Below are 25,698 nucleotides of genomic sequence, written 5' to 3' on the forward strand. Positions count from 1 at the left end.
ATGTCACTTTATGTGTTTTTATTTGGAACAAATATTCCCAGTTAAGCTGATAGTAACTAAACTGAACATCATGGACCTTATTGTGTCCTCTTCATCCACAAGTGTGGGGGGGTAGATGGGGGGGTTAAGCTGAATTAATGTTCTGCCCTATGTTCTGATCTCTGATACCCCAAGATATTGTATCCTATTATGGTAGGTACAAGGTCAGAGGTTGAGTCTTATGTGGTCCAGTAGTGAAGGGATATCTTTTCTCTCCAGAGATAGTGATCTCGTGCTTGGAATGCTCAGTTTTTGAACTCTCTCACCTCTTTGGAAGTGAAAATAATGTGCACACATGTAAATGAGTGTACTGAGTATGTGGGCACACACACACACACACACACACACACACACACACACACACACACACACACACACACACACACACACACACATAGACACTCTCTCTCTCTCTCTCTCTCTCTCTCTCTCTCTTCACCGCAGTGTCTTTGTGTCCTCCTGCTGCTCATTCACATCCAGGCCAAATGGCGCATGACGCGTGCTGGCTGGAGAAGAGGTGAAGATGTATGGAGTGGCCCGGGTTCCCCCCCCCCCCCACTCACTCCACCCTGTCTCCACCCATGTCTCCACCCACGTGCCCACTCCCTCTGCTCTCACCACTGGCCAAGCCCCTCCTGCAGCTCCCCACCCCAGCTGGGAGGGCTCCCGTGAAGAACGTGCGCCTTGTTGAACACCCCGGCGGGGCTAACGCGGTCACAAGGCAAAGCGGCCACCAGCAGGGAAATGCCACAGTGGATCGATTTACACATCACATGATTAGAGATTTAAGGTGGTGTATTTATATCAGGGGAAAAAATGGCAAGGTAAGCACCTTGGTCAGCTTGTGTTCTGACCAGGCAGAGACTGCCTCAATTTCCTATACAACATAGCAGTGATCCCCCCCCCCCAGTTAAACCCAGGCGAGCTTGGGTCAACAAACGTGGCTGACCACTCTGACATCATCAGCAGGCCACCTTGAAGCTTGTCTCGACTATTGACCAATCATTTAATTGCCAGCTAATTTTCTGGGCTCCTGTTCCTACTCAATGCATCCTCGTATCTCAAAAGTGCAATGCTTCATCCCTGGCTACTGCAAAGAAGTCCTGAAAGAAACGTAAATCTCCTTCTACGTTTAGGAACCCGCTATTTATTATTTTGGTTCTGGTCCTATTTATGTTTATTTCATGAGTAGGTTGGATATAGTTGCAGCAACACAAAGAATGTTTATTTTTTAACCCAGAGCAAACAAACAGAATTGGCACAGAAGGCTGTGCAGTGTTATGGCAAAGTGTGGGGGATGGGCCAACACTGTGGTGGAGGTGTCCTCTTCAAATCTGAACCATCACAGGAGAGATTCAGAACTCTGGTTACCTGCCAAAACTTGGGCTCAAACATAGACCGAAAGCAGGGTGGGGAGGACAGAAGGGAGTCCATTTGGCATGCTGCCCAGAACTGTTGAGAGTGTGTGTGTGTGTGTGTGTGTGTGTGTGTGTGTGTGTGTGTGTGTGTGTGTGTGTGTGTGTGCGTGCAAGAGTGAGAGCTCAGTTGGTGTAAATCTTAAGTGGACAGCCCTCGGGTGCATCAGAGATTCAGAGCAAAAGCCCCTCCCACACATACTTTGAGCAGCCTCACCACCCATGAATACCACCATTGAGAACTGCATGTGCTGCAAAATTTGGAACATGACACAGAAAATAAATTAGTAAACAAATACACATATACAAATTTATCCATCCATGCAAGCATACTGCATTCTTGATTGCAGGGCAGAAGGAACAAGATGTAAGGCTGTGTAAACGGTCATCATGTAAACTTTGTTGATATAATGTTTTGTTGTTGTTTATTTTTTCCAGTTGTGTAATCAAAAGTTATTCTGAGTTTCATGGAGCAATGGACCCCAGTTTTCTGATGCCCAGCTGTGGTATGCATGGCCCAAAGCTTAATATTTAGCGGACGTTCATGGGGAGTCTTGGTTCTTTGTCCCCATGGTGTATACCGGACAGATGTTAGCGTAATCCACGTCTCAGACCAGCAAAGGTGCCCAAATCCAATTTATGCATTGCACTTTATGAACATAATGAACAGATAATAAACCTACAGACATGCGCGTAAACAAATGAAGCAGCATTGTAATTATAGCAGCATTTCTTAGTCTCATGTTACTCATGAAAGATTTAGAGCTAGCTTATTTAGATTTTTTTAAAAGCTCATTGTGATTGCAGAAAGTACAATTACATACACACACCATTTGTTTCTTTGGAAACATTTATTCAATTTATTAGGTGTACAGCTTCTATGCTCTATGGTCTGTTGCCATGCATGACCTGTGCTAATCATCTTCTGTCTCTTCACCAGGGGTCAGTGTCAGACCACAGGCCACTCGCTGCATGCTGGACTTGTCTGACTGATGTATCCATCTGTAAAGCCTGGACACAGATGACAACAGTCCACCCACTGTACCTGCACACCTGTGCCATGCACCTACACAGGAAGCCATGCTACTAGTGGCCACTGAGAGCAGGTGAAAGACTGGTGTTTCTAATAAAGCGAGAGGCGAGTGATGGTACATCTTAATGATGTGATACTGATTATAATATATAGATTATAATTTGATATTTCATCTTAATTTTGCTGCTCAATAAAGTATATTAACTCTTTTTTCTAATATGATTAACAAGGAGATCATACAAACAAATACAACTGACCATACATATATTCTTCAAAAGCATGCAAACCATAGAGTTAGAGTTAAGCACTATGAAATCTGCTGACAGTTTACATCACAAAAAAAGAGAAAGATTTGAGAACATAGCTAGTCCGAAAGCATTTCAAAAGGAACGATCATACACTATATTGCCAAACGTATTCGGTCACCCATCCAAATAATCGGAATCAGGTGTTCCATTCACTTACATGACCACAGGTGTACAAAATGAAGCACCTAGGAATGTTTTTACAAACATTTGAAAAGGACGGGTCTCTCTCAGGAGCTCAGTGAATTCCAGTGTGGAACTGTGAGCCGGGTCAGCAGATGCTGAAGCGCATAGTGTGAAGAGGTCGCCAACGTTCTGCAGAGTCTATCACTACAAACATCCAAACTTCATGTGGCCTTCAGATTATCTCAAGGACAGTGTGCAAAGAGCTTCGTGGAATGAGTTTGCATGGCTGGACAGCTGGATCCAAGCCATACATCACCAAGTGTAAAGTAAAGCATCAGATGCAGTGGTGTAAAGCACGATGCCACTGAACTCTAGCAGTGGAGGCACGTTCTCTACAGTGATAAATCACATTTCTCCATCTGGCAATCTTATGGATGAGTCTGGGTTTGGCGGTTGCCAGGAGAACGGTACTTGTCTGACTACATTGTACTAAATGTAAATTTGGTGGAGGGGTGATTATGATGCGGGGTTGTTTTTCAGGAACTGGGCTTGGCTCCAGTAAAAAGAACTCTGAATGCTTCAGCATACCAAGACATTTTGGACAATTCCATGCTCACAACTTTGTAGGAACTCTTTGGAGCTGGCCCCTTCCTCTTCCAACATGACTGCACCACAAAGCAAGGTCCATAAAGACATGCATGGCAGAGTCTGGTGTGGATGAACTTGACTGGCCTGCATAGTCCTGACCTCAACCTAATAGAACACCTTTGGGATGAATCAGAATGGAGACTGAGAGCCAGGCCTTCTCCTCTAACATCAGTATGCACTTCTGGAAGAATGGTCAGAAAATCCCCAATAAACATTTACATTTACAGCATTTGGCAGACACCCTTATCCAGAGCGACTTACATTTTTATACAAGTGAGCAATTGAGGGTTAAGGGCCTTGCTCAGGGGCACCTCAGTCATGGCCTCAGGCCATGAGGATCGAACCCACGACCCTCCGGTCACAAGACCAGTTCCCTAATCACCAGGCCATGACTGCCCTAAAACACACTCCTAAACCATGTGGACACCTTTCCCAGAAGAGTTGAAGAGCTGTTCTTGCTGCAAAGGGTGGACCAACTTAAGCTTATATGTCAGTCAAGGAAGGTGAGCGAATACTTTTGGCAATGTGGTGTAAATTACCAGCAGGTGGTAAAGCTAAACTGGTACCAGAACCAGACACATAAAACACAGAAAATAACTACAGAAAGTCAGTGGGCACTAGGTGATGATGCCAGTAAGCACTGTGCCTTCACTGAAATTAGTAAGTGTGACTTCCTGAGTGGGAGTCTAAGAAGCATTAAAAGTACATAAAGTATGTGTTTTGAACAAATACTTGCATAAAGTAATTATTTGTTTACGCATTTTATGTATTTGGCAAATGTTCCTTTCCAAAGCAACTTACAATTTCAAACAGGCTGCAGGGGTATGTCACTCCACTGCTGCACTCTCTTCACTGGCTTCCCGTGGCTGCTCGCATACAGTTTAAAATTCTGATGCTTGCCTACTGAGCCAAAAATGGACCAGCTCCTTCATACCTTATGGCAATGGTCAAGAGTCGATCAGCACCTCGAGCCCTTCACGCTTCAAGTACGGCTTGGCTTGACCCGCCATCCCTCAAGATTCATGGAAGACACGCGAAAAGATGCTTCTCTGTCCTAGCTCCCAGATGGTGGAACGAACTTCCACTGGCTATCCGAACAGCGAACTCTCTCACGGTTTTCAAACGCAGACTGAAGACCCATCTATTTGTAAAGCACTTATAAGCACTAATCTACTGAAGCATTGGTATAAATCGTAATTGCACTTTATCTCTGGGAACACACGCTAATTATTGCACTCATACTGCATGTAGTCTTGTAGGTATTTCAGTCTTGCTAGGTATTGCTGTGTCTAATCTTATATTTTGTTGTCTTCTTTCTAGGTGTCAGCACTGGCAACTGTTTATGGCAGTGCTTGAGCTCGAGTAGTTTGGACTTAAACCTGTTTATACTAGATAGAGATGCATATTCTGACTAAACACTTAGCACTTTTGTAAGTCGCTCTGGATAAGAGCGTCTGCTAAATGCCGTAAATGTAAATGTAGGTAGGTGAATGTTTTACCAGGGCTCCTATTGGTATAGCCTAGAGCATTTGCCCGGATGGGTTTTTAACACCAGTACCCCATGAGAGGCAGTATTATTACCTATTACAAGGGTACTACGTTTGGCTTAGAGGCTGTGCAAAGATCATAATTAAAAATGCATTATTAGTTGAAAGCTTTTGGTCCAAAATACTGTAACTGTTTCTCTTCTCACTGCAGGCATGTTGTATCGATCTGTTCTCATGTGTGTGCGTGTGTGTGTGTGCGTGTGTGTGTGTGTGCGTGTGTGCGTGTGTGTGTGTGTGTGTGCGCGTGTGTGCGTGTGTGTGCGTGTGCGCGTGTGCGTGTGTGCGCGTGTGTGTGTGTGTGTGTGCGTGTGTGTGCGTGTGCGTGTGTGTGCGCGTGTGCGTGTGTGCGTGTGTGCGTGTGCGTGTGTGCGTGTGTGCGCGTGTGCGTGCGTGTGTGCGTGTGTGCGTGCGTGTGTGCGTGTGTGCGCGTGTGTGCGCGTGCGTGTGTGTGTGTGTGTGTGTGTGCGGGCCTGACTTTGGCCTCCCTGCCTCACTCCCAGCCCTGGCTTGGCCTGCAGGACGGCTGAACAAATTTTCACCGTTTGTCAGGGCTCAGACAGGAAGCTGCTGACTTAAGTTGCCGCGGTGCATGCATAATGAACCAGGCCCCACAATGGTCCACCTGTGCCCAACAAAGATGCACTCTTCCTGGGCGCCGAGGTGCCCGCAGAACCCCATTGTCCTACTCCGCAGTTCCAGCCCAGCTGCGTGGGCGTTCAGCCTCTATGGGCATTCATGTGACCCAGAGTCAAGGCCACAGTGAAAGGCCAGAACAGCCATAGCACTGCCTCCTCCCTCCTGACCCCAATAAAGACCTCTTTCTTTGGTGCGGAAATCAAGGCCAAGCAGCCGTGTACGGTGTGTGGCAGATCACGTCCGGGCTTTGGTGGGAGGGGTTCAGCAGTTGATTGGGACTGATGGCTAGATGCTTTGCTCACCAAATACATGTCTAACATCTGTGTGTCCATGCTGTCATCTGGTGTCTCTCAGGACAATATGGTCAGGGTTTCGTGGCTATGACATTTATGTTGGAATTACTGCTCAGAACTGCAAGTATTGCTCAGAGGTCTTGGCGCATTTAGATCCTTTGCCATGGGATTTTCTGTGACTATTTTATTTTACATTTTTTATTGTTGTTTTTGTGTGTGATTTAAATTACAGTAAATTTGCTGCCGTGAGAGGGTAGAATGATCGAACCTCTACCACTCATAATCATTTCCAAAGTGGCATTTACAGTCTCCATATATGTATAAAATCTATATGTGAAAAATGTACAATGTACTGTATATAAATTTCTGCAAACATTACGTGCTCTCTGACAAGCTGTTGAAAGCTAAGATAATCATGCCAGCTTAAACATTCACACATTGAAGAGTCACCTCATATTAGTAACAGCAGTCAAGCTCACAGTAATATTCAATTCGTTTTGAGACACTTTCAATTATTATGCTTATTATACTATTGGCAGTAACTTCATTCATCGGTGCCTTAATATGAGGAGTACTCAGCAAATTTCTCTCTGTGACAGCCCTATCAATCCTGTAACACAAGCCCGATGATTAATACCCTGCAATTAATTCTCAGCCCAAGAAGACAGTATACACCATCAGCCAATCATAACGGTTTATACATGCTGCTGTTGCTGGCCACACAGAGTCGAACAATAACACTTTGCAAGTTGTTCAAAAATGATATTGAACATATGGCAGCGGTTAGGAAGGCAAAGAGAAGTGGCAACCCGATTCCGGACGGACAATTTATCCGGCGCGTCCGGCTTTTTCTCCGGTGCTGACAAAGTCCAGCATCACACCTTCCAAATAAAACGCTCAGAGCAGGACCAGCCACAGTTCCAGCACACGCCTCGCACACAGATGAAAGGCAGCACGGGGCTCACTGCCGCACTGATTTCACCGTTGTCTTTTTTCTGCCTGGTGTCTGCGTGCTGAATCTCCTGTCATTATCATTATTTTTTTTGTTGTTGTAAAAGGGAACAATTGGTGAACTGTAATGATTATCTTTTAACTTGAGAGGACTGCTGTCTTATATGACACTTTACACTAGTCTGGTAAGACTCAGCTGCAGGGAGAGGAAAAACAGACTGTAGGTCATCTTGGTCTGCATAAAACACTGGATATACTGGGTACCACAATAAAACACTGGATATACTGGGTATTGCATTAAAACACTGGATATACTGGGTATTGCATTAAAACACTGGATATACTGGGTATTGCAATAAAACACTGAAAATACTGGGTACTGCATTAAAACACTGGATATACTGAGTATTGCAATAAAACACTGGATATACTGGGTACTGCAATAAAACACTAGATATATACTGAGTACCTCATAAAACACTGGATATACTGGGTACCGCATATAGCCATGATGCTCTACAGCCAGTAAGTTTAAATGAACTGGTCTTTTAAGAAATCCTTTAAAGAAATTAACCAGGTTAAGCAAACAAATGATAAAGTGAGTTGTTCTGTGAACAACAACAACATATAAAAGATGTTTAGGGCAAATTCTCAAGCACAATGCATTTGGCTTTTGAAAATAACAAAGTTGAGAGCCAACAGGTGACCAGAGAACCTTGGGCCCGAGTGAGAGTGAGAGTATTTGTGAGAGAGACAGAGAGGGAGAGAGAGGATGCTGATGGAGGGACTTGATCCCTACAGACAGGCTGAGATTAGATGGCTATGCTGACAGGATCCTAATCCACCCTGTCTGTAATTGGCAAGCAGGAGTGATCCCAGCTACATGCACAGAGCTGCTCTCAGGGATCAGACATCTGGGTGGTTATGGAGGGAAAAGGGGTGACTTGTTTTTTTTTTAGGATCTGGCAGCATAATGTTTCTTTACACCTTTTTTTGTTTTACTCTGGCCTTAGGAATAAAGGCAGCGCACGTGCACTGTGGTGGAAAGCATAGTGTACTCTGTGGATGGAAAAAGTACAAGCAATGAATGCAGCTTTGCGAAGTATTTTACACTCAGCTTTAAAGGAAAATACCAGGCCGAGTGTTCAAAGCTATTCATAATTTTGCTGTATGAGCATCATTTGTCCATTGAGGTGCTTTCAGTCAGCTAAAGTTTTAGTTGTTTGTCTTCATTTGTGTATAAATAATAATTGAAGATTTTTATTACTATTGGTGGTGAATGTAGTGTGTTTCTGTATGTTGTGCTACCAACATTTTAAAAGAATGCATTTGTGAATTTTTTTATTCTTCTCTGATGCCTACAATAAAAAGCCATTGACTTTGGGTGGGAAAATGTGCAGGTGAGCTGACACACGACCATTTAAACCCACATATGATTTGGCACAAATCAAAATCAACATGTCAAAATAGATTCTAATTACTATGAGGATGAAGCACTGGATCAGCGGTAAATACACTAGAGTTTTTTTTTCGGCGTGAGAAATCGGAAGTGTGGCGTGAGAGCGTGTGAAGACAGTCAAATGCGTGTGTCTCACGCTCAATGCGTGAGAGCTGGCTCGTACTGGGAAATGCTCAAACTCTCAAAAAAGTGGCTAGCTAACTCAAGAGAAGACATCTTTTAGAACTAGTTTACACTAGCTAGCTTCTGAAAGTTTTATTGGTTTAAAAATAAAGGCATTCACAAATATTTTACGTTGTACATAACAACATAGGCTATTTGTCTGAATGAGAAGCAGACAGGAAGATGAACATTTGCGTAATTTGCGTAAACCTAGCTCAGAACTTGCTAGTAGTCAGCAATACCTATACTAACTAGGAGGTGTATGTGATAACACACTAAAAGTTGTTAAAGGATTTTAACTTAATCTGGCTTCAACCTACCAAAAAACAAACAAAAAACAGCACATGGCAGCATGGCTGGCTAGCGAACTATTTACGGACTATGATTTAAGAAACTGTGGAGCAACTCTAACGATGTGATCTGGTGCTGTTTAAGTTTCGGTGCAGGTCCTTGAAGGTGAACTGCTCTATGCAAATCTTAGGTCTGTAAATATTAATCAGTCAACTCTGTTATGTAACAGCATATGATTCTTGGAATCTGTCCATTTTACTACCCTGTTTTGCCAATGCAAGATTTACATTTGAAAGAAGTGATAGTGTTTGAAGTTCACGTATGTCGGTCCCATGTAGCGACCAGTCTCTCCTTATTTAACTTATTCAGTGGCAATGTAAACGCAGTTTTCCATTTTATGGCACCTTTTAGCGCTTCGCTCAATGTTTTAAACAGTGTGTGATATATTTATAAACAGTTGCTCTTACAACCTCAAATGCTTAGCCTGCCAGCATATGCTGATTTAATCTGATTCTAACCAACGCTACACTGTGTATATAAAAGCAACATTTATTTCACAGTTTCGAATAATGAAGTATTTGCGGTGGCTGTTTCCATAGTGGAAGGAGAGAAACGTTTATGGACGCTGTACCTCACTGCAAACACACAGGCCGCTAATATGGTGGCCTATTAAACCAGCATTTGCTTGGACATGAGACAAAACTTTCATAGAAGGAAAGCGGGAAAAATAAATCTATTAAGCAGGATTTTTAAAAGATCATTTCTCTCAATTCATTTAACAATCACATTAATCATATCACAGTATTAAAGTGGAAATGGTTTTATGCTCAGTTTCTTTTATGAGGGATTTGGGTATAAAGCTCTATGTGTTTTCTCAATGATTTTTTCATTAAATCTGTTTTCATCCTGAAAAACCTGAAATATAATGTCATATTTCTTTCAATGAATTCCAAAATATTTTTCACAGCATATTTCTAACTCTGTGTGTTTTCACCATCACAGTCACAAGTGTATTAACTGCCGTATGCATTAGGTGTTCAAAATCTACTAAGAAAAGCTTGTAAAATGGAGTACGGATAGTGTGGCCATCAAAGGCCTGCCCTTCACCTTTCCTTTCTCCGCCTAGCGGTAAGGAAAACGGCGTGTGGAAGCAGTGTGAGTCCTAATTGCCTGGCCTGTACATTTCCTCTTCTGTTGCAGAACCCCCGCCAGGGAGTCATTAGGAAGGTGAGCCTGCACTGTCTCCAGTTGACACTCTCCTCTGATCTGCTGTCGCTTTGTTTAAGAGGAACGCCACTGATCGGCGCAGGTATGAAGCCGAGGGCCGAGGGCCTACTTTGCAGGACCGATGCAGTGGATCCTGTTTTTGTGCATCCCGGGCAAAGGACTGAAAGTGGCCTGGACTCTTATTGGAGAGACTGGCAAATCTGGCCAGAAATGTTCACTCACACTCTTAATATTTTATTAATGTGTTCATTTAGGCTATTTGTTCATTTATTTGTTTCAACCAATAGGTTTCATTAAGTACACATTCTCTCTACCAGATCAAGTGAAAACAGCATATGATCGATAAAAATTACAATAATGACACACACATACCTTAAGTATATGCTCAACACACAGGCCTTGTACCTGCACTAAAAGGCCACTTTACTAGCTACAAAAAATGCAAAGTGCATTTTACATGTCCACAATTATTAACTGCCCATCTGTTCTCAAGAACCATGTCTAAACCATCCTGTGCACGCCTGGCTGTAGGTAATGAGCTGGTGCAATTTTAACAAGCACAGCAAGGTTGCCAGAGCTTTTGTGACATGTGTGTGACATGTGTGAGTGTCACTGCCAGCTTGACAGTGGTCCAGCACAATATCTAATCAGCAGCAGTCCTGTGGTTAGAAAAGAGCTATGTATGAAGGGCTGGAGGGTGCCTAGAACAAACTGCAAGAGATGAGCTATTACCTCTGAGGAAGACTCTAGATCCACAAGGGGGTTTTATGGAAACGAATGAATACATGGTTGGCATATCAGCTTGGTGCCTGCCAGGTGTTTTTATGGTCTCCAGCTGAAATTGTACACAGGTTGATCTGACACTTTCTTCACACTTTCTTTAAGAACAAAAGACTACCGTCAAACCACAGAGCACTGGAATATAGCAACAACCCCTCAAAAGTCTTGGGAAACTAGCCAGGAACCATGTTCCTCAAAGCTTTGCCCACATCTTCTGCACATCTGCAGAAGCGGAGATCCAATCTGATTCCAAGACTCCTCCTTTACGTTCCTGCATCGCTAACTGCTGCTTGGTGACTTTCAACGACCCGTCACCAGCACGCGTCCTCCGAGGGGCCGGCCGGTCCCTTGGCGACATGTCGTGTGTAGCGCTCGGTTTGCGTGCGGGCTGTCATCGCCTTGTTGCGTCCATGAGCACGTTCTGCTTTCAATAAGAAAACCCCAACTGCTGGTGGGTGAACGTTAGCGCTGATATAAATAAAACATGCTTGCGGGGTTTATGTGGTGTGAGTGAGTGGCGTTCCGAGCTGAGCACAGAGCCACATTAGCTTTACCAGCGCGGCTGCGCTTGTGTACCTCAGCTGAGGTTATGCTGGAGTTCTTGAGCTAACGCTGTCATGCTTGCCATGACTGTGATAACTCAGCGTGGCTGCTGATTGTATTTTATGTGAAAACAAATGACATCAGCTTTACAATGTGTGGCTCCGAGATGGCTGACAGTTGTTGTATGGGATATAATGTGATAGGGAACAGATCTGTGTTCATCCTACAATATGCTACAGTCAAACATTGGAGATATCTTGCATGTGTGTGGAGACTGATGTAGTCCATATGATCTCCAGCAGCAAGCTCGAATTCAACTGTGCATTCTTAAAAAGGACATAACAGATTACATTTACTGTATATTACAATGCAGCAAGAAGGTTTGTATATTGTCTTATATTTTGTATGTATTGGATGGCCTTCATTGTACTGAGAGAAAGCGTAACTCGGTTTATAGATCATATATTTGTTGGAATTTCTTTTACTTCCTTCTCATTCCCAACATTTTTTTTTCTAAGGGGAGTTTGACAGAACCATGGCTATTGTCCAAATGCCATGACTGACCTGGCCCATCAGTGTACAGACTACGTCCTGGTGGGGTTGGGCTCTCAGGAACACATCTCGCTTTAATCCATGCCTTCCACACAGTGTTGCTTAAATGACAGAGCCTCTCTGAGTCACAGGGGCAGACAGGAGATCTATATGTACCCCAGGAGAGGTGAGGAAGACAACAGGGGCTCTAGCACTCACCTTCCTTTCACCTGTGATCTGGTGTGTGTGTGTGTGTGTGTGTGTGTGTGTGTGTGTGATTGTGTGTGTGTGTGAGAGAGAGAGAGAGAGAGAGAGAGAGAGAGAGAGAGAGAGAGAGAGAAAGATAGAGAGAGAGAGAGAGATCCCTGCCAATGGTTCAATAGATTTAATATTTGAGTCCAACAGTGCATTATAATTGATTGTTTCTACTCAGGATGTGTCCCAGATGTTTTGATGTCAGTACGACTGTGAGCAAAAGAGCCTGAAATGTGGTGGATGTATCAGATCCTCCTCAAGGTGCAACAGGCATCTTGAACGAAGGCTTCAGCACTTTTGGATGACACCCGTAATTACGGAAGCCATTTATTTTAATCTTCACACTTGTCATAAACAAAGAAACTGAATTCATGTTCCATAAAACAACTATAATTTATAACTATAATGACTTCTTTCCTCTGTTTCCTGTACTTTAAACATATATATACACACACAAATTCCTGCCACAATGAATCTCTAAAGCAAGCATTAAACTCTAGATATCTAGAAATATTGTTCTGTGGCTCTGGCATCCCACATTACACTTAATTGCTTGCAAATGGTAACCAGGAGAAGCCAAGAATCCACCAAACACCTGTTCTCAGAACTGTTTATATTTTAAAAGTAAGAAGGCTACAGGATGATCGTGCTGCTTTCTTTTTGCTGACGCCACAGACTGGGATCTGCCATAAGAAAGCCAGATCTGGCAAAAAAACTTAATCTGTGCCATGTTGTTATAGCGAAAATATACAGTCTTATGGAAATATATAGGACTCATTTTGGTGTGGGCAGCGTGGTTTTCAGGAGGTAAAAAAGCACAACTTTCGCATTAAACCGCGGTGGAATGGTAGCTTTATATGCAGCTGCATATAAAATAATAATAAAGACCTCCCGCTATCTAGCTGTAGTCATGCTCTGCAGAAGGAGAGTCTAAATTCCCCTGGGATTTCAACCTTAAACTGGTACATTCAGTTAACTCAATTCAATTAACTCAAGTATGTAGACACTACTTCCCAGGCCCTATGTGTTCTTCATAACCCTTCAAACTGCCCAAATCTGTAATTTAGTCAATCACAGACCAATTACTGACCACATCCCACCCCACAATTGTCCATCATGCCAGTTTTGTGTTATAACGTACTTCATGTTGACGTGTGTTCAGTCTTACAATGACCTCATACTGCATGAGGATTCTTCGTGCCACTGTTTCAAGTCCAAAGAACTTTGACATTCCTTTTTTATGCCATCAGGATTGGGGGGGGGGGGATCAAAAATGCAAGTGGCCTTTACTATAGTATACTATATACTATACTGTAAAGTATACCCAGAGTGAACTTACAGTCCTACCTAAGCTGAGAGATTTACAACCCTAATCAGAAGCTAGTCCACAGCTGGTAATTGAGCGTGAATGATGTCATGAAACTGTCCTCGCTCTGACGCACGGATTTATAGCTTAAGGTGAGATTCATAAAGAAAAAATAGAAAAATAAGAAAAGAAAATAGGGAAGATGAAGAAATAGTAAACATTCAGGATCCCCCCCCCCCCCCCCCCCCCCCCCCCCCCCCCCAAAGGATCTCTGTGTAGTGTTGAGTGGGTGCACTATTTCACTGGAAACACAAGTGCATTTTGAACTCTTTTCCGAGCTACATGTAAATGAATGGGCTTGTCGTGATCGATAGCTCCAGGTCTCCGTCATCAATAACTGTAATTGACTTCTAGGAAGCCCATGACCCCAGGAGGCTGGGCAGTACTATTTCCACCCTGTCTGCATTTAGGGATCTACACTAGCCAGACCCGGCTGGGATGCATCCACGCATGGCCAAGACTGCTACCCTTGCGTTATGTAAAGGTTCAGTTGTCTAGTCGAGTGGCCACTGCATGAGACATAGATTCACAGATTTAGAGGCTGTTTTTCTGTAGTATATAAAAAAATGTTTAAAAAACATTCTAATTTAAAGTAGTAACAATTTTAAAATTATTAATAAATTAATAAATGTTTGATTTCTGGATGTGGAGAACTGTCACTATGTTGGCCATAAATGCGCAGAAGATAAATAAAGAAAGATTAATCAGACGTGAACAGGAAAGTTGTGTGCGGTACCCAAGCATGCGAAGCCGCGAGGGCACGGGGGAGGTCCCTTGGTCCTGCCGGAATAGCTCGCGACGTTGAAAAGCACAGCTGCTCTCTGCAGCCTGACGTGCGCTTGCACGTGGAGTCCAGGTGCCGCCTGCCAACCTTCACGCGCCGACGGGGCACGAGAGCCTAGCTCACACACACACACACACACACACACACACACACACACACAGTCTAGAAAAAAGCCCGTGTTACTTGCCTACTATGGAGATGATGGATTGAAGGTCCTCTGAGTGAAACAGACCTTAGTCTGAAGTAAACAGGGCTCGAACTCATACATTAAAGAGTACAAGGCTGAGAGGGTATTTTCAGATTTTTACTCCTGAGCTGAACAGAGAGCCCAAACGATATTAAGCTCGCTAAAGTGATTTTGCATAATTTTAAAGACACTCAAAAACCTGGTCTGAGCAAAAGGTGTGACGGGAAAAGGCGAGGCACTCGCTAGACATCCGCTCATCTCTCCGTTCTTACGTTCAGTTTCCATTCAGTGAACTGCCTATAATGTAAAGATTTATGTTTTCACACACACATTATACTTTGTTGAACCTCACGCATAGTTTAGCCACTAATGCCCCTTTAACACACCCCATTTGAATAATAACGAGAATCATTCTCATTCCGGTGCTTTATTTTCAACACTCCGGTCATTGTGACGAGCCCTTTACGGAGCGCTTTAAGTCAAGCTGCCTAGGGAACTGGGTCAGGACTTGCCGTGTTTTAAAATAAAAGCCATTTTCACTTATTACTCCTCGCGAGGATCTTTCACCAACATTACTCTCCAATAGCCCTTGATGGGGGTAATTTAATGCGTTAAATCAGATTTGGGCCCAATGAAGTTAGCGCTTGTTCAGGGCTTTCCAGCGCGACACGGCCTGTTTACGATGGATCTGGTGACAAAACCGAACGGTCGAAATGAGACAGTTTGGGCGACGTTGCTTTATGACTAAATGAACATAAAAGTCTCCTCGGTGTAGGGGCACTTTGTGCACTGGAGGGGCGTGAAAGCTCAGCAGTCTAAATAAAAGGAAATTAATTAAATGTAGGGCGGTTGGTTTGGCGCCACGGAAATAATACACAATTTAGAGACTCGGGCCGAAGGCAGGTGTGGTGAAAATGAAGGTGATCAATCTCAGAGAAGTCTGACAGCGGACCTGCCGTTTGCTTGGGAGGTCCCGCAGAGCAACTCGGACAAATGAGAGAAAATTGTAAAGATAAACAAGGGGAGTGATCCCGTAATAACTCCCTCATCCCATCCCATTCTTTTCGCATACGCACTTCATGGACAAGCAAGACAGGAACTATTTCAGGATTGTCGGGGTGGAGAAGCTCTTTGCTTGACAGACGTTGTCTGTTGACTCTGTAACCCAATATCTCCCATGCAGATCGGTTTTCAGACATTACTCACAGGATTTTACATTTAGGCTAAAACCAAAAACCTGCAAATGTGCGTGTCTGCAACATATCCAGAGTGATTTCCGTTGTCAAAGCAGAGAGCAGTGTCACAGCGAATTTGAGCATAATATAAGTCAACGCCATACCTGTATTCTCAGACTGAACTCCGGGTGGCATAACTCACACATTTGGTACATATTTAGTAGTTGTAGGCTACTACAGGTTTCAGCATGTCCTACAGGTTCCAGCCTCAAAACATGAGGAGAGAAGAGATGGACCTGCCTTTATAAACCACTCTGCATCCACAAAGCGTCCAAAATGAAGGAGGAGCGATGGCTGGATATTTATTTTGACAGTCAGCATGTAGAGCAGGGGTACTCAAATAGAAATGATGACGGGCCACATTTTATTTTTTCAATCACTGAATGGGTCGGTTAAGGGGGGGGGGGGTGTATGGCGAACGCATTTGGGCGTCTGCTACCTGTTTGTTGTTGCCATAAAGTCAATCCCCAGCATCGTCTAAGAGCGGATAGCGCGACTGAAAAAAAAGATTCCTCAAAAAAAAAAAACACTTTTCAAAACAGCTCGCGGGCCAGAAATAGATAGCCCTATTTGAGTATGGGGGATGTAGACTGTAGTTGGCTCTGAAAGTCAAAGTCAAATTTATTTATAAATCACTTTTTACAATACAGGTCTGTATGAAAGTCTCTAAAACATGAAAGTCTGTATCAACTACAGAGTCATTAGGTCATGCATTCTTGAAAAATAGGTAATATTTTTCATTTTTAATATCTATTCAAGAGTATGCTATTTCAAACTCAAAATTATTTTTGAGCTGTTTGAGAAATCCCCAAATGAAACCGATCTGTTCCAACTTTCTTTTGCATATTTTTTAAATTGTATTTTTAAAATATTTTTTTCCTTAAGGAACACTGCCATTGTTGCCTCTGTTGAAAGTATTTCTGGGAGTTTGCACCAATGTCAGAGGAGCTTATTAGGCTATTCAGGGCCAAAAATTCTACAAAAGTTCACTATGAATCAACAAGATACATTTTGTGTACGTACACTCAGTTGTCTGTAACTGTCAAACTTGTACGCAAAACAGTGTTAACAAGAAGACTGCGTAACTGTTGTTCGACCTTTGACCCCTGGTGATGTCACTCTATACCTCTATGATTGCTAAGTTCCAACCTCTGGCCCTGTCTGAGCCAGTCTGGAGTTTATCATGTGATACTTGTTGCGCTAGCTCTCTCCGTTCCCTCCTTCTCTCCGCCTCCATCCCTGAGCTCGCTCAGCTAGAGCCGTCACTCTGCTTCGTCTCCTCAGAACGTACAAATCAAACATGACCGTTTGGGGCGGCAATGGGTGAAAGGTCGGCGTAAACGGGTGAAAGAACGGGGGTGCACCCATCCAACGGCGAGGCCCTCCGGAGGACCTGTCGCAACCACCGATGGCGTTGGAGACAGAACCAGTGGGGGGATCACATGACACGATCAGATGATCACATGACATGAACAGATGATCACATGACTCTGATCAGAGCTGCATGTCCGATGCATACAAGGAACGTCCCTATGACAACCTGATAGCAGCCCTGAAGTTCTTAATTACCTTCTTATGTAAGTCAGGAGTCTCCATGAATACAGAACAGTGGGATGCTCTTTATGCAAATGGTGGAACTCCTAATATCTGATAAAATGTGTAAGTTAGTCTGGATAGGAGTATGTGTTAAATGCTGTGAATGTAAATGCTGTTCTTGTTTGGGGCACAGTGGGATCTTAGGAGTAAAAAAATTGACTTGATGTTCCTAGACGATTCTGTACGACATTATCCGATCAGTCTGTGCTGGGAGCCCAGAGGCAAGGAATACGTGATTAGAACCTGTCGTCAGCTGCATGACACTGATCGTTTCTGACTGTGGTTCCCTCTGCCTTCATTTCAGACAGGCTTTACGTTACAGCTGACCGACACAGGGATGCGAAGGCAATCGCACAAGCCTGCAGGCAGTATGGGTGACCTGTGCATGATACCAGTGCGGCCTCCATCGGCGTAATACCTGTAAGCCCTTAACTATCGTAATTTGTTGCGGCTATGGGAGAGAGATGGTATTGATCAATACATCATTGGGTTGGTTTTCAGGACAGAATGTGTAGCCTGACTGTGAATGTGAGCTTATGGAGAGAGAGGGGCTGTGTAGGTTTGGGGGGGGGGGGGGGGGGTGGTCATATTTTTGTAATGGGGGGTTTGTTGAATTTAAGGCCTGTGACTGACGGAGGTCTGACAGTTCTTGAGACTGACGCCTTGACTTTCTCTGACAGGCGGCTGAAAATAAGAACCAGTACACCTTTCTCTGAGTGCTGGTCTGAGCTCTGGCTCCGAACCGGAGTTCATGCGTCTTTCTTTCCTTCATTCCTTATGAATTGCTGTTTTTTGTGTGTTTTTTTTCCCCAAAGAATCTTTAGACACTAGTGAAATACGAATGCAATCTGTGAGTGAGTCTGAGTGTGTTTTCTTTTAGCTCTAGCTCCGCATTGATTCAACTTGTTTTGTTTCAGTTTTTTTGCCTAATCTGGTGTTTTTGCTTCTGATTGTCATTTTTTCCCAAGACATTGTGCATGCAAATGACGGTACACACACAATCAGCTCCGCACTCCTGATGCCTAGATGCTTGCATATCATTCAAAAGTTAGTGAGCATTCTAGGCCCCTACTGTCAACCTAAAGTTGTGACACAGCAGTTTACACTGCGTTGCAACAGACTAGCAATGCTGAGACTAAAAATGAAGTGCTGATTGTATCGTAATTTATTGTAACTTAGAAATGCTGTGATATTTATCTGCAATATGAAAAACCATGGCTAAAACTAACATGTAAACCTGAGTTCCAGCTTTCTGGTCTGGTAGTCATAGCACACCTCTGTCAGCTGGATGACCCGGGTTCAAAAGCTTATGTGTTCACTGCTCTCTGCCCTCACTACACACCTGCTCATTTAATCAACTAAAATGATTTATTCAGCAGGTAGCGCTTTCTGTTTCCCATGTTACTGATTGCACATAGATAAGGCAGAGCAATAAAAAATAAACATAAAATGGCAATGTCAAATGTTTAATCATTTTTGCTGAGCATCCATGTTTGTTATTCCTATTAGTCATGTCTAATTTAACATGAGTTTTCCTTTTGGACTGAACATGGCCGTGTATCTTTATATAGCCCATAAGCATCTTGTAAAACTTAAAACCAAATGGGAATGAACTAAACAGAAGAGAGAAGTGATATTTCACAAAACTGAAATTGGTCTGTTTCTCATTAGTCATAGTGAGAATGCAGGTTTGTTTTTCCCAAAGGGAGACATCCTATGAATCATCAGTAGTGTCTTCGCCCAGTGTGGTTATGTACCGGCACTGGCTTGCTGCATTGTACCAGTCCTTTGAATGGGTTATTAGAGGAAATGCCATAGTTCTATTCATAGTCATTTTCTTAAGAGGTCATTATTGACAGCCTGAGTTGACAATGTCACATCACATAACCATTTTTAAATTAGGGTAATGGTGTTGAATCGAATTATCTAATTTAAAAACATAACCCTTGATCTAAGCTATAACAGCTTATACAACCAAAGTATTTTACCCTCTCCATGCTGGCAAGCCTTATTGTCCTTTCTGATTAGAGACTTGGTTTTGACTAAAGGGTATTTGGTGCTTTATAAATGACCTCTGCTTTTCAAAACTCTTTTTCATTTCTAAAAATAGCTCCTCTGGAAACTTAGCACAGCTTTATAGAGAACAAGACAGATGTTGATCAGTGATCTTACTTCAGAAGGCCTGCTGACATATGTGTATAGCTCTAGATGAAGTACCTGTGTACACCTAGCCAATGAACCATCAGGGTTTGCATCTAACTCACTGGATATATGAAAATGAACTAGCTGGGTCCTGAGGAAAGTTTGGCGGAGAGCGTGCAACCTGCAACCCGTATCTGTTCCAGGGAAGCGGGAGTGAGATGGGCCGTGAAGCAGCTGGCGTGGGCAAAATCGAGAGCACCGCCAGCCTGACAGACAGACACCTGACTGACAGATGCTTGACAGACAGACGCCTGATAGACAGACGTCCTTGTTTTCAGACTCCTCAAGGGCAAACTCCTCTTGGCCACAGAGAGACTCACATCCTTCTACCCAGCATGAGCAGTGCCAGAGCAGGCATCAGCGTTTAGAATTCAGCGTTTAGAAAACATAATTTGTTCCAGAGTATGTACAGGTTTTTAATCAGTTGTTTCATTGTAGTGAAAGTCAAGAAAGCGGTGGGTGAATAATGGTGCTTGTTGGTGATCTACGCTGGGCAGATCGGTGCTGTTCATTTCCTTATGCTGGTGGTGGTCTGAATTAAAAACAGGGTAAAAGAACCATTTGTTTAATATGCCAAGTACAGTTGTTGGAATGAGGTAATGGATGGATTGTAATGAAATAAAGCTTTTGTGATCGTCTCTGGCCTTCGCATCCAGACATGAAAACCCCATTTCCGCAACTTGTTCTATAAAAAAATCAAGCCAAAAATGTTTTGGTAGAAATAGTGCCAATACGGGCGGTGTTCTCAGAAGACGCATGGCTGGACTGCATGGCACTGGTGCAGGGTGCTAGTGGCGAAGCCAGAGTTGGTGCACGCACTGCAGACAGCTTGTGCCACATGTTCTCATCATAACCTGGACTCATGTTGGCACAAGAGGAAACATTTTTTCAATCTGTATATTTACTGTGCTGAAAACCAAAGGTTCCAGCTAGGTAATTAGCTGTACTAAGTACTTCACGATGTAGAAGCAGTCGCCTCACATTGTAATGAAGCATGCAGTTACTACTGTTTCTCTGGCCCTAGTGTTTATTTGATTTCTTTATTGTAATGAAAGTCAGATGGGTCCGTGTTTACACCAACCCCAGATCAGCGACATGTTTTCTAATTAGCCACAAATGGTCTTGGAAGAACGAGAGAGAAAAAAACCCCACAAGTTTTCTCCTCTCCCCACAGGGTCCTGAATCAAACTTCTAATTTGTTTTAATTAAAGTCTGAGAGGCAGTGGGGTGTATGGCTTCGTGGTTTTAGCTGCTATGGGCCAGGTGGCAATCACCGGGCAGTGGTGAAATCACTGCACAAGCTCTATTCCCCCGGGCCTTAGGGGGCCTCGGTGGGTCTCAGTAGGCCCACCCAGTGAAACATGCAGGTGCTATTCTGTAGAACTTTGATCAGTCATTAGTTCACATTTAACTCTTAAAAATTCTAGGAAAATGTTGGGATCTAACACACACAGAGAACATAAGGTTCACCATATTTCACAAAGGGGGATTGTCCCCATTACAATGTGAATAACTGAATGAAGCTGCTTTTAGTATCCGCCTCATTGTGGTGTTCTGCCCATATTTTACAAATGTAACTGAAGAGTGAACACTTTAATGGGGAAGTACAAAAACTGTTCGGAAGAAAGTTCAGAACAAAGTTCAGAATGGACAAAGGTTTCTTTTATTGAAGTCCTGCCACCATTTGATGTGGCCTCAATATAGTAGGATAAATGTGCTCATTATAAGGTTTTCTGAGGTTGAAGGTCAAATGTGTGGGATTATGTGAAAGGAACAGGAAGCAACAGGAAGTAGGGAGACGGGGGATGATCTCAGCAGGACGAGGGTCCCGTTCCAGTGAAGCTGACCTTCTCGCACCCTGTCCATTGTCCTACATTCCACTTTGAAATAATGTCCTGAGTTGCCTTATTACGGAAATGAGACATGCCTTGCTTAAAAAAATTCTATCCATCCATCTATCCATCCATTCAACCATCCATCCATCCATCCATCCATCCATCCATCCATCTTCCATCCATCCATCCATCCATCTAAGAGCAGTACAATGCGCTGAGAGAGAGATGAATCGGACCATCTTCTTAACTCGGTTTATGATGATGAGGATGGCAGAGAGGTGTATGCCAATGTGATGAGAGCCACGCTACACTGCAGGGGCACATGGAGCCAGTTCAAAAGTCATTGAGCATGAGGATTTGCTGTAGCACTGCAGATCCCAGTGGAGAGTCCCCATGAAGCAGGAAGGAGGGGGCTTGTGGCCTTCACATTCTTGGATTCTGGTCTGTAGGTGACTTGTAAACAAACCAGGAGAAGAACACTGACCTGATGCTCAGACATTTAGCGGTCAGGAGGTATGCCAGGTTTTTATGGTCGGTGATCAGTGAAGGAGTACTGTGGTCCATTGGCCTTTAACCCATCCCCTGACTGCTGGGACAGCATTGTTCTTACTTCCACATTCTCGAACACCTCTTCTCACATCAGTCTGCCAAAGAAGCTCGTCGGTCAGGGGCCTGGCCAGGGTGCTAAACGATGGGGTGAACCACCTGTAGATGTTGAAAAACCTGATGAAGCGCAACAGTTCATGACACATCTGGGGTTTTGGCCACCCACCTCCACCTGCATCTGCGTGAGCATGAAGCCCTCCATGATGATGTAACCCAGGAAGCTCATCTAGCAGAGGTGAAACTCATACTTCTATAGCTTGCAATATAAATTTATGCACAGGAGTGTGCTAAGGACCTACCACACATCATGCACATGTTGGCCATATGAGGCTGAATAGAACAAGATGATTTCAGTGTAGAGAACTGAGCATCCAAGCTCTCCACGGAGGTGGACAGGAGCGGTGTGAGGAGGTGGGTGTAACAGGATCATGGATCATACATACATAAACACAGGAGACCTAACATGATGGGTTTACTGGGGAGGTAAATAAGTAAAAAAGACAGTGCCAGTGTGAGCCTTGTCCATTGCTAGCAGAATGTGGGGAGTAAAACAAGTGATAATCCCTTTGCCCACAGGACCTCCATCCAGTGCATTCAGTGCAGTCCTGGTCCACTGGAGTTGATCAGCGTCGGCATGAGAGAAGATTGAACACTGTGTGTAGCCCTCACTGGCACATGGAACATTGCAGAGCTGAAAAGTGTTGCTATGTGGTGTGTTTGCCTGGGATAATGGTAAGAAAAAGAAATCATCTCCATCAAAGAAGTGTCTGTTTAAGATGCAGGGATGAATCTCTTCAATTACAGCAAATGCCAATTTACAACACTTGATGGTAATATAATCAGAACTTAATTTATCTTAATGTCAATAGTGGTCACAAAGTCCCCTGAAGGTCCACCTTTATAGGTCATCATCCCAGTGACAGGAGTAATCAGAGGGGAAGGCTGTGGGTGAAGTGGAAGACTTAAGACTTGGAAGGAGCACTTATTACAGTCAAAAGACCTGCAGCAGACAGATCAGTCCCTTGTACTCCGTAACATATCCTCCCCACTACCACCAATTTCCTCCACGCCCTCTTGTTGCCCCACAAAATTGTCGCAGAGGGAAATTGCCTTCATGGATGCTGAGTGGATGAGGGGAAGAGGCAGGATTTGCAGTGGGTTGTCACAGGACAGCATCCAAATGCTTTCGCATCCCTTGATACTTTCCGGCAAACGGGGTGGATGGATCGATGTCTGTGCACTAACGGGCTGCACGCTTTGGCTCTCTCTCTGTGCCTCTCTCTTCCGCATGGTGCTGATTAGCCGTTCTGCGAGAACCCGGGGTCCACGCAGACATGGCTGGCATCGGTGCCAGCACAAACAGATCTGTGAAAGCCCTCATTTATCACAGAGTAGACGCAGAGTGCATTGCTTTTGATTGTGACCCTTCTAAGACAGTGACCTTAGTCAACTCCATGCAGCGTTCTAGACGATAACACTACCGAAAAAGAACTCATTTCAGCATAAAAACACGTATAATCCGCACTGACACCAGAACCAATATTTCCAACGGAGACATTCAGCAGACTTGTAGGCCTTGCCAATAAAAGTATGGCAGAGGTTTTCACTGTATTTGTCAGTCTCAAACGTCAAAATCGTGCTCCCACTGAAGGTCCTCGCATGGGCTACATTATGTTTCCAAAAATGCAGCATAATACGCAAAATAATAAGGGGAACGAAAAACATAAACGAAAGCACACTGGTGATTGCCTCCGACGTTTACACTGCAGCGCTAAAACCATTCCGACACATTCCGTGATGGCATGCTATTATGCGCTTGAGTGCTGTTCGTGAACAGGCAACGTCTGCCACGCCACACGGAGGGCACCATCGCTGACGGCAGATGGACTGAAAAGAAATACTCACTCAAAAGAGATTTTTCATATTACCTTGTCAAGAATCGTAATGGCAGAGCCAACGCCTAAAATTTGAATCCCTAAATATCAAATCAATGGATACAGTTTACGATTTTCCTGAGCTGGAGCATTGTTAACGTGACCTAAACATTAAAATGGTTTCATTTCCTTTTATTCCCTGACCCCCCATTGCTTACATTTTATGGAACACTGTTTAAAACACATCAATACATTTTGGACTGCCCACATGAGAAAAAAAATCAGTACACCCTAGACAGGCTTAATTGTTTAAACAAAAATTTGGAGCCAGACTTAAATGATTGAATCAGTCATTGTCAAATCTAATATGACAGTATCATATACACTATACTGTATTACACTATATTAACCTTATGAGCAAGGCTTGTACATTGTTCAAACATAACAGTCCAGTTTAAACAAAGACTATTCAGACATGGTGCTGAATTATACGTTGATCCATTCTCATATTCCTTTAATTATTCAGTTGTTACAGATGCATGGTGCACCCAGACACCATTTCAGAGAAAAGCAGGGGGTAGGCCAGGGAATGACAGGTACACTGCAGGAAAACTTATTAGGAGCAATTACGGGGATTCCCATAAATGACTTTCAAAATAGGCTATTCATTTTTTCCAGACCTCTCCCATATGTCTCTGAGTGTACACTGATGGGGGAGGGGAAAGAGAAAGATCCACCATCCTCCAAGGTGACGTCAAAACTTTCCACTCCTTTATCTGTTTGTGGAGATGTTTAAGAGGTTCGAGAAGTTTGCTTTTGCTTTGAGGCGCATAAAAAGGTCAAAATTGGTAATAATCGCTTGGGCACAGTTCAGCTTAATAATGGTTGGTAACACCGCTTGAGGACAAAACGGAGCTGTTAGCTAACGCCGCACACGCAAATTAAGGAAAGAAATCAGGGGAGTGTGCAGCTGCCGAATATAGCTACACATCGCCCTAGTAATTGTACTATGCTTAATTTGCAACATACATACAAACATGGGCCAGGTCAGGAACGTGTGGAGGTTTGGCTCATGACTGTAAATTCTTTGGCTTTGCAACGATGGCTTCCCCTGCTGTGAAGTGATGAAGCTCAATCCTCTTTCTAAAGGCTTTCAAAGTGAGCAGCTGTTTATTCACAGCAGAAAGACAAAGAAATCTTCCGGTTGTTGCCAGAGAAGCTTGGGGGACAACAGTTGGCAGGGAAACAGTGCAAGCAAAGACTTATGGCTCTGCCGCAGCTAATTGTTGTCCTGGTCATTTGTGTTGATTTATTGGTCCATTAATGTTCATGTCCTTTAATGGTACACCTAAGTGCTGAATGTCCTAGTAACAGCGTGTTTGTGTGTATGGGCACGCAGGGGCATCTCAGCTAGGAAATTAACGATCATGTCAAAGTATGAACGAGCCAGCCATTTATTTCTGAATGATTGTCATGGAAACATTTGGTTTGCTGCAGTAGAGTTATGCCTCACAGGCCAAAGAAACAAATCAGATGCTTTTTTTTTTTGCATGCATAGTGCAGTCTCCTCTTAGTTTGACACTGTATTGGAATACATGGTCTTAGAGAAGGAGAGAGGCAGAGCAGTAGAAAGACAGAAACTCTTTCTACCACTAATGGCGACTATTATGGTTGTTTAGATAATAGTCGGGGGTTCTGACCGCAGTTTGGTAAACTTCATGGGAGTGGTGAAGCGACACTCCATTTCACTTCAATCAGAATGGGAAATGTGA

This window comes from Brachyhypopomus gauderio, unplaced genomic scaffold, assembly GCF_052324685.1.
Source record: "Brachyhypopomus gauderio isolate BG-103 unplaced genomic scaffold, BGAUD_0.2 sc57, whole genome shotgun sequence".
In the NCBI taxonomy this organism is placed as follows: Eukaryota; Metazoa; Chordata; class Actinopteri; order Gymnotiformes; family Hypopomidae; genus Brachyhypopomus; species Brachyhypopomus gauderio.